The sequence below is a fragment of the Oncorhynchus nerka genome, linkage group LG8 (assembly GCF_034236695.1).
Source record: "Oncorhynchus nerka isolate Pitt River linkage group LG8, Oner_Uvic_2.0, whole genome shotgun sequence".
NCBI lineage: Eukaryota > Metazoa > Chordata > Actinopteri > Salmoniformes > Salmonidae > Oncorhynchus > Oncorhynchus nerka.
Window position 1 is genome coordinate 13,869,565 of NC_088403.1, and position 9,551 is coordinate 13,879,115.

Sequence of the window (9,551 nt, forward strand, 5' to 3'; positions counted from 1 at the left end):
CTCCTTTTCCTGTAGTCCACAATCATCTCCTTTGTCTTGATCACGTTGAGGGAGAGGTTGTTGTCCTTACGCCACATGGCCAGGTCTCTGACCTCCTCCCTATCGGCTGTCTCATCGTTGTTGGTGACACTGACACACAACAGTGTCATTGGAAAACTTAATGATGGTGTTGGAGTCGTGCCTGGCTGTGCAGTTATGAGTGAACAGGGAGTGCAGGAGGGGACTGAGCACGCGCCCCTGAGGGGCTCCCGTGTTGAGGATCAGCGTGGTGGGTATGTTGTTACCTACCCATACCACCTGGGGGTGGCCCGTCAGGAAGTCCAGGATCCAGTTGCAGAGGGAGGTGATCAGTCCCAGGCTCCATAGCTTAGTGATGAGCTTTGAGGGCACTATGGTGTTGAATGCTGAGCTGTAGTTAACGAATAGCATTCTCACATAGGTGTTCCTTTTGTCCAGGTATGACAGGGCAGTGCAGAGTGCAATAGAGATTGCCGCGACTGGGAGACCCATGGGGCAGCGCACAATTGGCCCAGTGTGCGTCCGAGGTTAGGGGAGGGTTTGGCCGGCCAGGATGTCCTTGTCCTATCGCGCACTAGTGACTCCTGTGGCTGGCCGGGCACAGTGCACGCTGACACAGTCGCCAGGTGTATGGTGTTTCCTCCGACACTTTGGTGTTCGTACGGGAGTTGCAGCGATGAGACAAGACAGTAACTACCAACTGGATACCAAAAAAAATGTTTTATAAGAAAAGATTACATCATCTGTGGATCTGTTGGGGTGGCATGCAAATTGGAGTGGGTCTAGGGTTTCTGGGATAATGGTGTTGATGTGAGCCATGACCAGCCTTTCGAGGCACTTCATGGCTACAGACGTGAGTGCTACGGGTCAGTAGTCATTTAGGCAGGTTACCTTAGTGTTCTTGGGCACAGGGACTAATCTTACACATAATGCGCTTTTAATGTTTGAGTATCCATGTCTCCAGCCCTCCCTGAGCATACCTTTCTGACACAGTTCACTGTTTATGAAGCACGTGCTGCTGATTGCGTCAGGGGAAGGTTGCGGGAAGGTTGAAGGAGGGTTGAGGGAAGGTTACCAGGGCATTAGCTACTGGATGCAACCGTGGATGGGCCCTGAGTCTCGTCAAGATCGAAAGTTTAAAATGAAGGCCAGACAAAATTAGAGAAAACATGTCAAGCACGAACACACACAACTGCTGTATTGCCTTCAATTAGGAGTATTTTAGAAGAGTCAAAGAAAAAAGTTAATTTCTAAGAAATCAGAAAGATGGATCTTCAGAAAACGTCATGCGTGTGACTAGATTCTGTAGAACTAGATTCTGAATATACAGCCGCGAGGTGGGCTGTATATTCACTCCGGTTGTCTATCATTAGTCTATTTCAGGTGCACATGGTAGTCATGCAATCACGGCTGTTTGGTTGTTCATGTTATCCATTCTAACCCGTAATGGCTATGACTCAGAGGCATCCTGTTTGTGTGCTTTCACAGTACCCTGTCATCTAGGCTTTGGTACTTAATCTGACCAGGATGAAGACGTCCCAGTGGCACCGGAACAACCATGATGGCACCAATTGGAGTTATTTGCCTCAGTTCATTAATGGCATATATATTTAATGGACCGGAACACCATACGTTTAGACAATAACACTGTTATTTTCCACATTTTCTACAAAGACCAAGACTAGCAGCAGAACAGCGATTATGACTTGTGTGTCCTCGCCTTAGCTCTTATAATGCTATATATATATTGTAGTTACAGTCGGATATATATATATATATATATATATATATATATATATATATGTATATATATATATATATATATATATATATCCGACTGTAACTACAGTTTCACAAAACAAACAAAAAACACTTGGAGGAATGAGTCATTCTTTGCAGTAAAATTGTGTACCATACTCCAAGCAGGGACAGAGACATAAGTCCAATGTATATATATATACAGAATTGTTGTATTTTATATATTTGTTTCTCTATAGTAATATTAGCCACCCAACCTCATAACTAGAAACCAAGAAGCCATTTCAGGCTATCAATCAAGTTAGAGTAGCTAGCTTGTCTAACAATCTTAGCTGCCAGGTTGGTAGACATTAGAAACATATTTAGAAACAAACCTTTCAATCTTTTACACAGATTTTAGCAGATGTGCAGAGAAGCATATTTAGTTTCTTTAAAAAAAGAACCAAGATGAATGCTTAGATATGTCGAAATATATATATATATATTTTACATAGAATTAAGAATAATGACCATGACTTCAGATTGCAGGAATAAGTGTTTGAAAATTGCAAAATTATCAAATTTACAACGGGGGGCCTGGCCCCCATATGGACCACCCCCCAGCCATCTTCATGTACTTTATGCCCCGTCAGATTTTTAAGGTGCATGACGCCCCTGGTTGGGACTGCTGCCTGTCAAAGCTCACATCCACTTTAAGACCATGGGAAATTGCCCTTCTCTTCCTTCAGGCTCAGCTCAAAACCTACATCCCAACCCAAGCACTCCATTCTGCCATCTCTGGTCTGCTGGTCCTCCCTACCCTACAGGGGGTTAACTCCCACACAGCTCAGTCAAAGCTCACATCCACTTTAAGACCATGGGAAACTGCCCTTCTCTTCCTTCAGACTCAGCTCAAACCCTACATCCCAACCCAAGCACTCCATTCTGCCATCTCTGGTCTGCTGGTCCTCCCTACCCTACAGGGGGTTAACTCCCACACAGCTCAGTCAAAAGCTCACATCCACTTTAAGACCATGGGAAACTGCCCTTCTCTTCCTTCAGGCTAGGCTCAAACCCTACATCCCAACCCAAGCACTCCATTCTGCCATCTCTGGTCTGCTGGTCCTCCCTACCCTACAGGGGGTTAACTCCCACACAGCTCAGTCAAAGCTCACATCCATTTTAAGACCATGGGAAACTGCCCTTCTCTTCCTTCAGACTCAGCTCAAACCCTACATCCCAACCCAAGCACTCCATTCTGCCTTCTCTGGTCTACTGGTCCTCCCTACCCTACAGGGGGTTAACTCCCACACAGCTCATGCCCTTCTCTTCCTTCAGACTCAGCTCAAACCCTACATCCCAACCCAAGCACTCCATTCTGCCATCTCTGGTCTGCTGGTCCTCCCTACCCTACAGGGGGTTAACTCCCACACAGCTCAGTCAAAGCTCACATCCATTTTAAGACCATGGGAAACTGCCCTTCTCTTCCTTCAGACTCAGCTCAAACCCTACATCCCAACCCAAGCACTCCATTCTGCCTTCTCTGGTTTACTGGTCCTCCCTACCCTACAGGGGGTTAACTCCCACACAGCTCAGTCAAAGCTCACATCCATTTTAAGACCATGGGAAACTGCCCTTCTCTTCCTTCAGACTCAGCTCAAACCCTACATCCCAACCCAAGCACTCCATTCTGCCTTCTCTGGTCTACTGGTCCTCCCTACCCTACAGGGGGTTAACTCCCACACAGCCCAAGCTCTTCTCTGTCCTGGGACCCCAATGGTGGAACAAGGTTCCCCTTACGTCAGGACAGCGGAGTCCCAGCCCATCTTCCGTAACCCTACCTCTTTGAAGAGTATCTTAAATAAACCCCAATGCGCCCTCTGCACTTGTACTTAACCACATATCACAATTGTATTGTCTCACCTAGCTACCTTCAAGTGCCAATCAGCAGTTGAAACAATAACAAAGTGAACTCCCTGCCACTGTTTTGCTAAAAAGCCGAGGGATAGAGAAATGTCACCCCTCTCAAATTCATAGACAGAGTCATGTCAAAAATATATTTTTTCTACCACAGATTTGCCCTTTAAGATGAATGCACTAACTGTAGGGGAGAGTGGGGTACGTTTTCACATACAGCATCACTCCGTCAAAGGAAATATACTATTCTTTCTGACAAGGGTATCTACATATATTTCACAATGTTGTGTGTCTCTGGAAATAATCAGAATTCGTGTAAACATTACAGTTTAGAAAATTGCCCTCAAAAAAGTGGTCTCTTGGGTAAGTTGAGCTGTGAGACAGGCTAAGTTAAGCTGTGAGACAGGGTAAGTTGAGCTGTGAGACAGGGTAAGTTGAGCTGTGAGACAGGGTAATTGAGCTGTGAGACAGGGTAAGTTGAGCTGTGAGACAGGGTAAGTTGAGCTGTGAGACAGGGTAAGTTAAGCTGTGAGACAGGGTAAGTTAAGCTGTGAGACAGGGTAAATTGAGCTGTGAGACAGGGTAAGTTAAGCTGTGAGACAGGGTAGGTTAAGCTGTGAGACAGGGTAAATTAAGCTGTGAGACAGGGTAAATTAAGCTGTGAGACAGGGTGAAATAAGCTGTGAGACAGGGTAAGTTGAGCTGTGAGACAGGGTAAGTTGAGCTGTGAGACAGGGTAACTGTGAGACAGGGTAAGTTGAGCTGTGAGACAGGGTAAATTAAGCTGTGAGACAGAGTAAATTGAGCTGTGAGACAGGGTAAGTTAAGCTGTGAGACAGGGTCAATTGAGCTGTGGGACAGGGTAAGTTGAGCTGTGAGACAGGGTAAGTTGAGCTGTGAGACAGGGTAAGTTGAGCTGTGAGACAGAGTAAGTTGAGCTGTGAGACAGGGTAAGTTGAGCTGTGAGAGGGTAAGTTGAGCTGTGAGACAGGGTAAGTTGAGCTGTGAGACAGGGTAAGTTGAGCTGTGAGACAGGGTAAGTTGAGCTGTGAGACAGGGTAAGTTGAGCTGTGAGACAGGGTAAGTTGAGCTGTGAGACAGGGTAAATTAAGCTGTGAGACAGAGTAAATTGAGCTGTGAGACAGGGTAAGTTAAGCTGTGAGACAGGGTAAGTTGAGCTGTGAGACAGGGTAAGTTGAGCTGTGAGACAGAGTAAGTTGAGCTGTGAGACAGGGTAAGTTGAGCTGTGAGACAGGGTAAGTTGAGCTGTGAGACAGGGTAAGTTGAGCTGTGAGACAGGGTAAGTTGAGCTGTGAGACAGAGTAAGTTGAGCTGTGAGACAGGGTAAGTTGAGCTGTGAGACAGGGTAAGTTGAGCTGTGAGACAGGGTAAATTATGCTGCCTACACATTTCTGAAATATTACCACTATCTTTTTTAAACCAGGTCTCTCTTTATTTCCCAAAGACAATTCAACACAATAGTTTTTTTTGTTGTATTCTAATAATTAAAAACACTCATATCCCAGAGTCGTTCATTTGCTCATTTAAAATGGACTTGGAGTATGTATGTCCATGGCAATGATTGTTGGTTGTTATTCTACTTTTGACCATGTGAGGGCAGCTTTGTCAAGCAACTACATCTACACCCACACCAGCCCTACGAGAGACCCAGCTACATCTACACCCACACCAGCCCTACCGAGAGACCCAACTACATCTACACCCACACCAGCCCTACGAGATACCCAGCTACATCTACACCCACACCAGCCCTACCGAGAGACCCAACTACATCTCCACCAGCCCTACGAGAGACCCAACTACATCTACACCCGCACCAGCCCTACCGAGAGACCCAAATACATCTACAACCGCACCATCCCTACGAGAGACCCAAATACATCTACAACCACACCATCCCTACGAGAGACCCAACTACATCTACACCCACACCAGGCCTACAGAGAGACCCAACTACATCTACACCCACACCATCCCTACGAGAGACCCAACTACATCTACACCCACACCAGCCCTACGAGATACCCAACTACATCTACACCCACACCAGCCCTACGAGAGACCCAACTACATCTACACCCACACCAGCCCTACCGAGAGACCCAACTACATCTACACCCACACCAGCCCTACGAGAGACCCAACTACATATACAACCACACAGCCCTACGAGAGACCCAACTACATATACAACCACACCAGCCCTACGAGAGACCCAACTACATCTACACCCACACCAGCCCTACCGAGAGACCCAACTACACCCACACCAGCCCTACGAGAGACCCAACTACATCTACACTCACCAGCCCTACAGAGAGACCCAACTACACCCACACCAGCCCTACGAGAGACCCAACTACATCTACACCCACACCAGCCCTACGAGAGACCCAACTACATCTACACCCACACCAGCCCTACCGAGAGACCCAACAACATATACACCCACACCAGCCCTACGAGAGACCCAACTACATCTACACCCACACCAGCCCTACGAGAGACCCAACTACATCTACACCCACACCAGGCCTACAGAGAGACCCAACTACATCTACAACCACACCATCCCTACGAGAGACCCAGCTACATCTACACCCACACCAGCCCTACGAGAGACCCAACTACATCTACACCAGCCCTACGAGAGACCCAACTACATCTACACCAGCCCTACCGAGAGACCCAACTACATCTCCACCAGCCCTACGAGAGACCCAACTACATCTACACCAGCCCTACGAGAGACCCAACTACATCTACACCAGCCCTACGAGAGACCCAACTACATCTACACCCACACCAGCCCTACCGAGAGACCCAACTACATCTACACCAGCCCTACGAGAGACCCAACTACATCTACACCAGCCCTACCGAGAGACCCAACTACATCTACACCAGCCCTACGAGAGACCCAACTACATCTACACCCACACCAGCCCTACGAGAGACCCAACTACATCTACACCCACACCAGCCCTACCGAGAGACCCAACAACATATACACCCACACCAGCCCTACGAGAGACCCAACTACATCTACACCCACACCAGCCCTACGAGAGACCCAACTACATCTACACCCACACCAGCCCTACCGAGAGACCCAACTACATCTACACCCACACCAGCCCTACGAGAGACCCAACTACATCTACAACCACACCAGCCCTACGAGAGACCCAACTACATCTACAACCACACCAGCCCTACGAGAGACCCAACTACATCTACACCCACACCAGCCCTACCGAGAGACCCAACTACACCCACACCAGCCCTACGAGAGACCCAACTACATCTACACTCACACCAGCCCTACAGAGAGACCCAACTACACCCACACCAGCCCTACGAGAGACCCAACTACATCTACACCCACACCAGCCCTACGAGAGACCCAACTACATCTACACCCACACCAGCCCTACCGAGAGACCCAACAACATATACACCCACACCAGCCCTACGAGAGACCCAACTACATCTACACCCACACCAGCCCTACGAGAGACCCAACTACATCTACACCCACACCAGGCCTACAGAGAGACCCAACTACATCTACACCCACACCATCCCTACGAGAGACCCAACTACATCTACACCCACACCAGCCCTACGAGATACCCAACTACATCTACACCCACACCAGCCCTACGAGAGACCCAACTACATCTACACCCACACCAGCCCTACCGAGAGACCCAACTACATCTACACCCACACCAGCCCTACGAGAGACCCAACTACATATACAACCACACCAGCCCTACGAGAGACCCAACTACATATACAACCACACCAGCCCTACGAGAGACCCAACTACATCTACACCCACACCAGCCCTACCGAGAGACCCAACTACACCCACACCAGCCCTACGAGAGACCCAACTACATCTACACTCACACCAGCCCTACAGAGACCCAACTACACCCACACCAGCCCTACGAGAGACCCAACTACATCTACACCCACACCAGCCCTACGAGAGACCCAACTACATCTACACCCACACCAGCCCTACCGAGAGACCCAACAACATATACACCCACACCAGCCCTACGAGAGACCCAACTACATCTACACCCACACCAGCCCTACGAGAGACCCAACTACATCTACACCCACACCAGGCCTACAGAGAGACCCAACTACATCTACACCCACACCATCCCTACGAGAGACCCAACTACATCTACACCCACACCAGCCCTACGAGATACCCAACTACATCTACACCCACACCAGCCCTACGAGAGACCCAACTACATCTACACCCACACCAGCCCTACCGAGAGACCCAACTACATCTACACCCACACCAGCCCTACGAGAGACCCAACTACATATACAACCACACCAGCCCTACGAGAGACCCAACTACATATACAACCACACCAGCCCTACGAGAGACCCAACTACATCTACACCCACACCAGCCCTACCGAGAGACCCAACTACACCCACACCAGCCCTACGAGAGACCCAACTACATCTACACTCACACCAGCCCTACAGAGAGACCCAACTACACCCACACCAGCCCTACGAGAGACCCAACTACATCTACACCCACACCAGCCCTACGAGAGACCCAACTACATCTACACCCACACCAGCCCTACCGAGAGACCCAACAACATATACACCCACACCAGCCCTACGAGAGACCCAACTACATCTACACCCACACCAGCCCTACGAGAGACCCAACTACATCTACACTCACACCAGCCCTACCGAGAGACCCAACTACATCTACACTCACACCAGCCCTACCGAGAGACCCAACTACATCTACAACCACACCAGCCCTACGAGAGACCCAACAACATCTACAACCACACCAGCCCTACGAGAGACCCAACTACATCTACACCCACACCAGCCCTACCGAGAGACCCAACTACATCTACAACCACACCAGCCCTACCGAGAGACCCAACTACATCTACACCCACACCAGCCCTACCGAGAGACCCAACTACATCTACAACCACACCAGCTCTACGAGAGACCCAACTACATCTACACCCACACCAGCCCTACAGAGAGACCCAACTACATCTACAACCACACCAGCCCTACCGAGAGACCCAACAACATCTACACCCACACCAGCCCTACAGAGAGACCCAACTACATCTACACCAGCCCTACGAGACCCAACTACATCTACACCCACACCAGCCCTACGAGAGACCCAGCTACATCTACACCCACACCAGCCCTACGAGACCCAACTACATCTACACCCACACCAGCCCTAGAGACCCAACTACATCTACACCCACACCAGCCCTACCGAGAGACCCAACTACATCTACAACCACACCAGCCCTACGAGAGACCCAACTACATCTACACCCACACCAGCCCTACCGAGAGACCCAACAACATATACAACCACACCAGCCCTACCGAGAGACCCAACAACATCTACACCCACACCAGCCCTACCGAGAGACCCAACTACATCTACACCCACACCAGCCCTACCGAGAGACCCAACTACATCTACAACCACACCAGCCCTACGAGAGACCCAACTACATCTACACCCACACCAGCCCTACCGAGAGACCCAACTACATCTACACCACACCAGCCCTACCGAGAGACCCAACTACATCTACACCAGCCCTACGAGAGACCCAACTACATCTACACCCACACCAGCCCTACCGAGAGACCCAACTACATCTACACCAGCCCTACAGAGAGACCCAACTACATCTACACCAGCCCTACGAGAGACCCAGCTACATCTACACCCACACCAGCCCTACCGAGAGACCCAACTACATCTACAACCACACCAGCCCTACCCTAGAGACCCAACACAT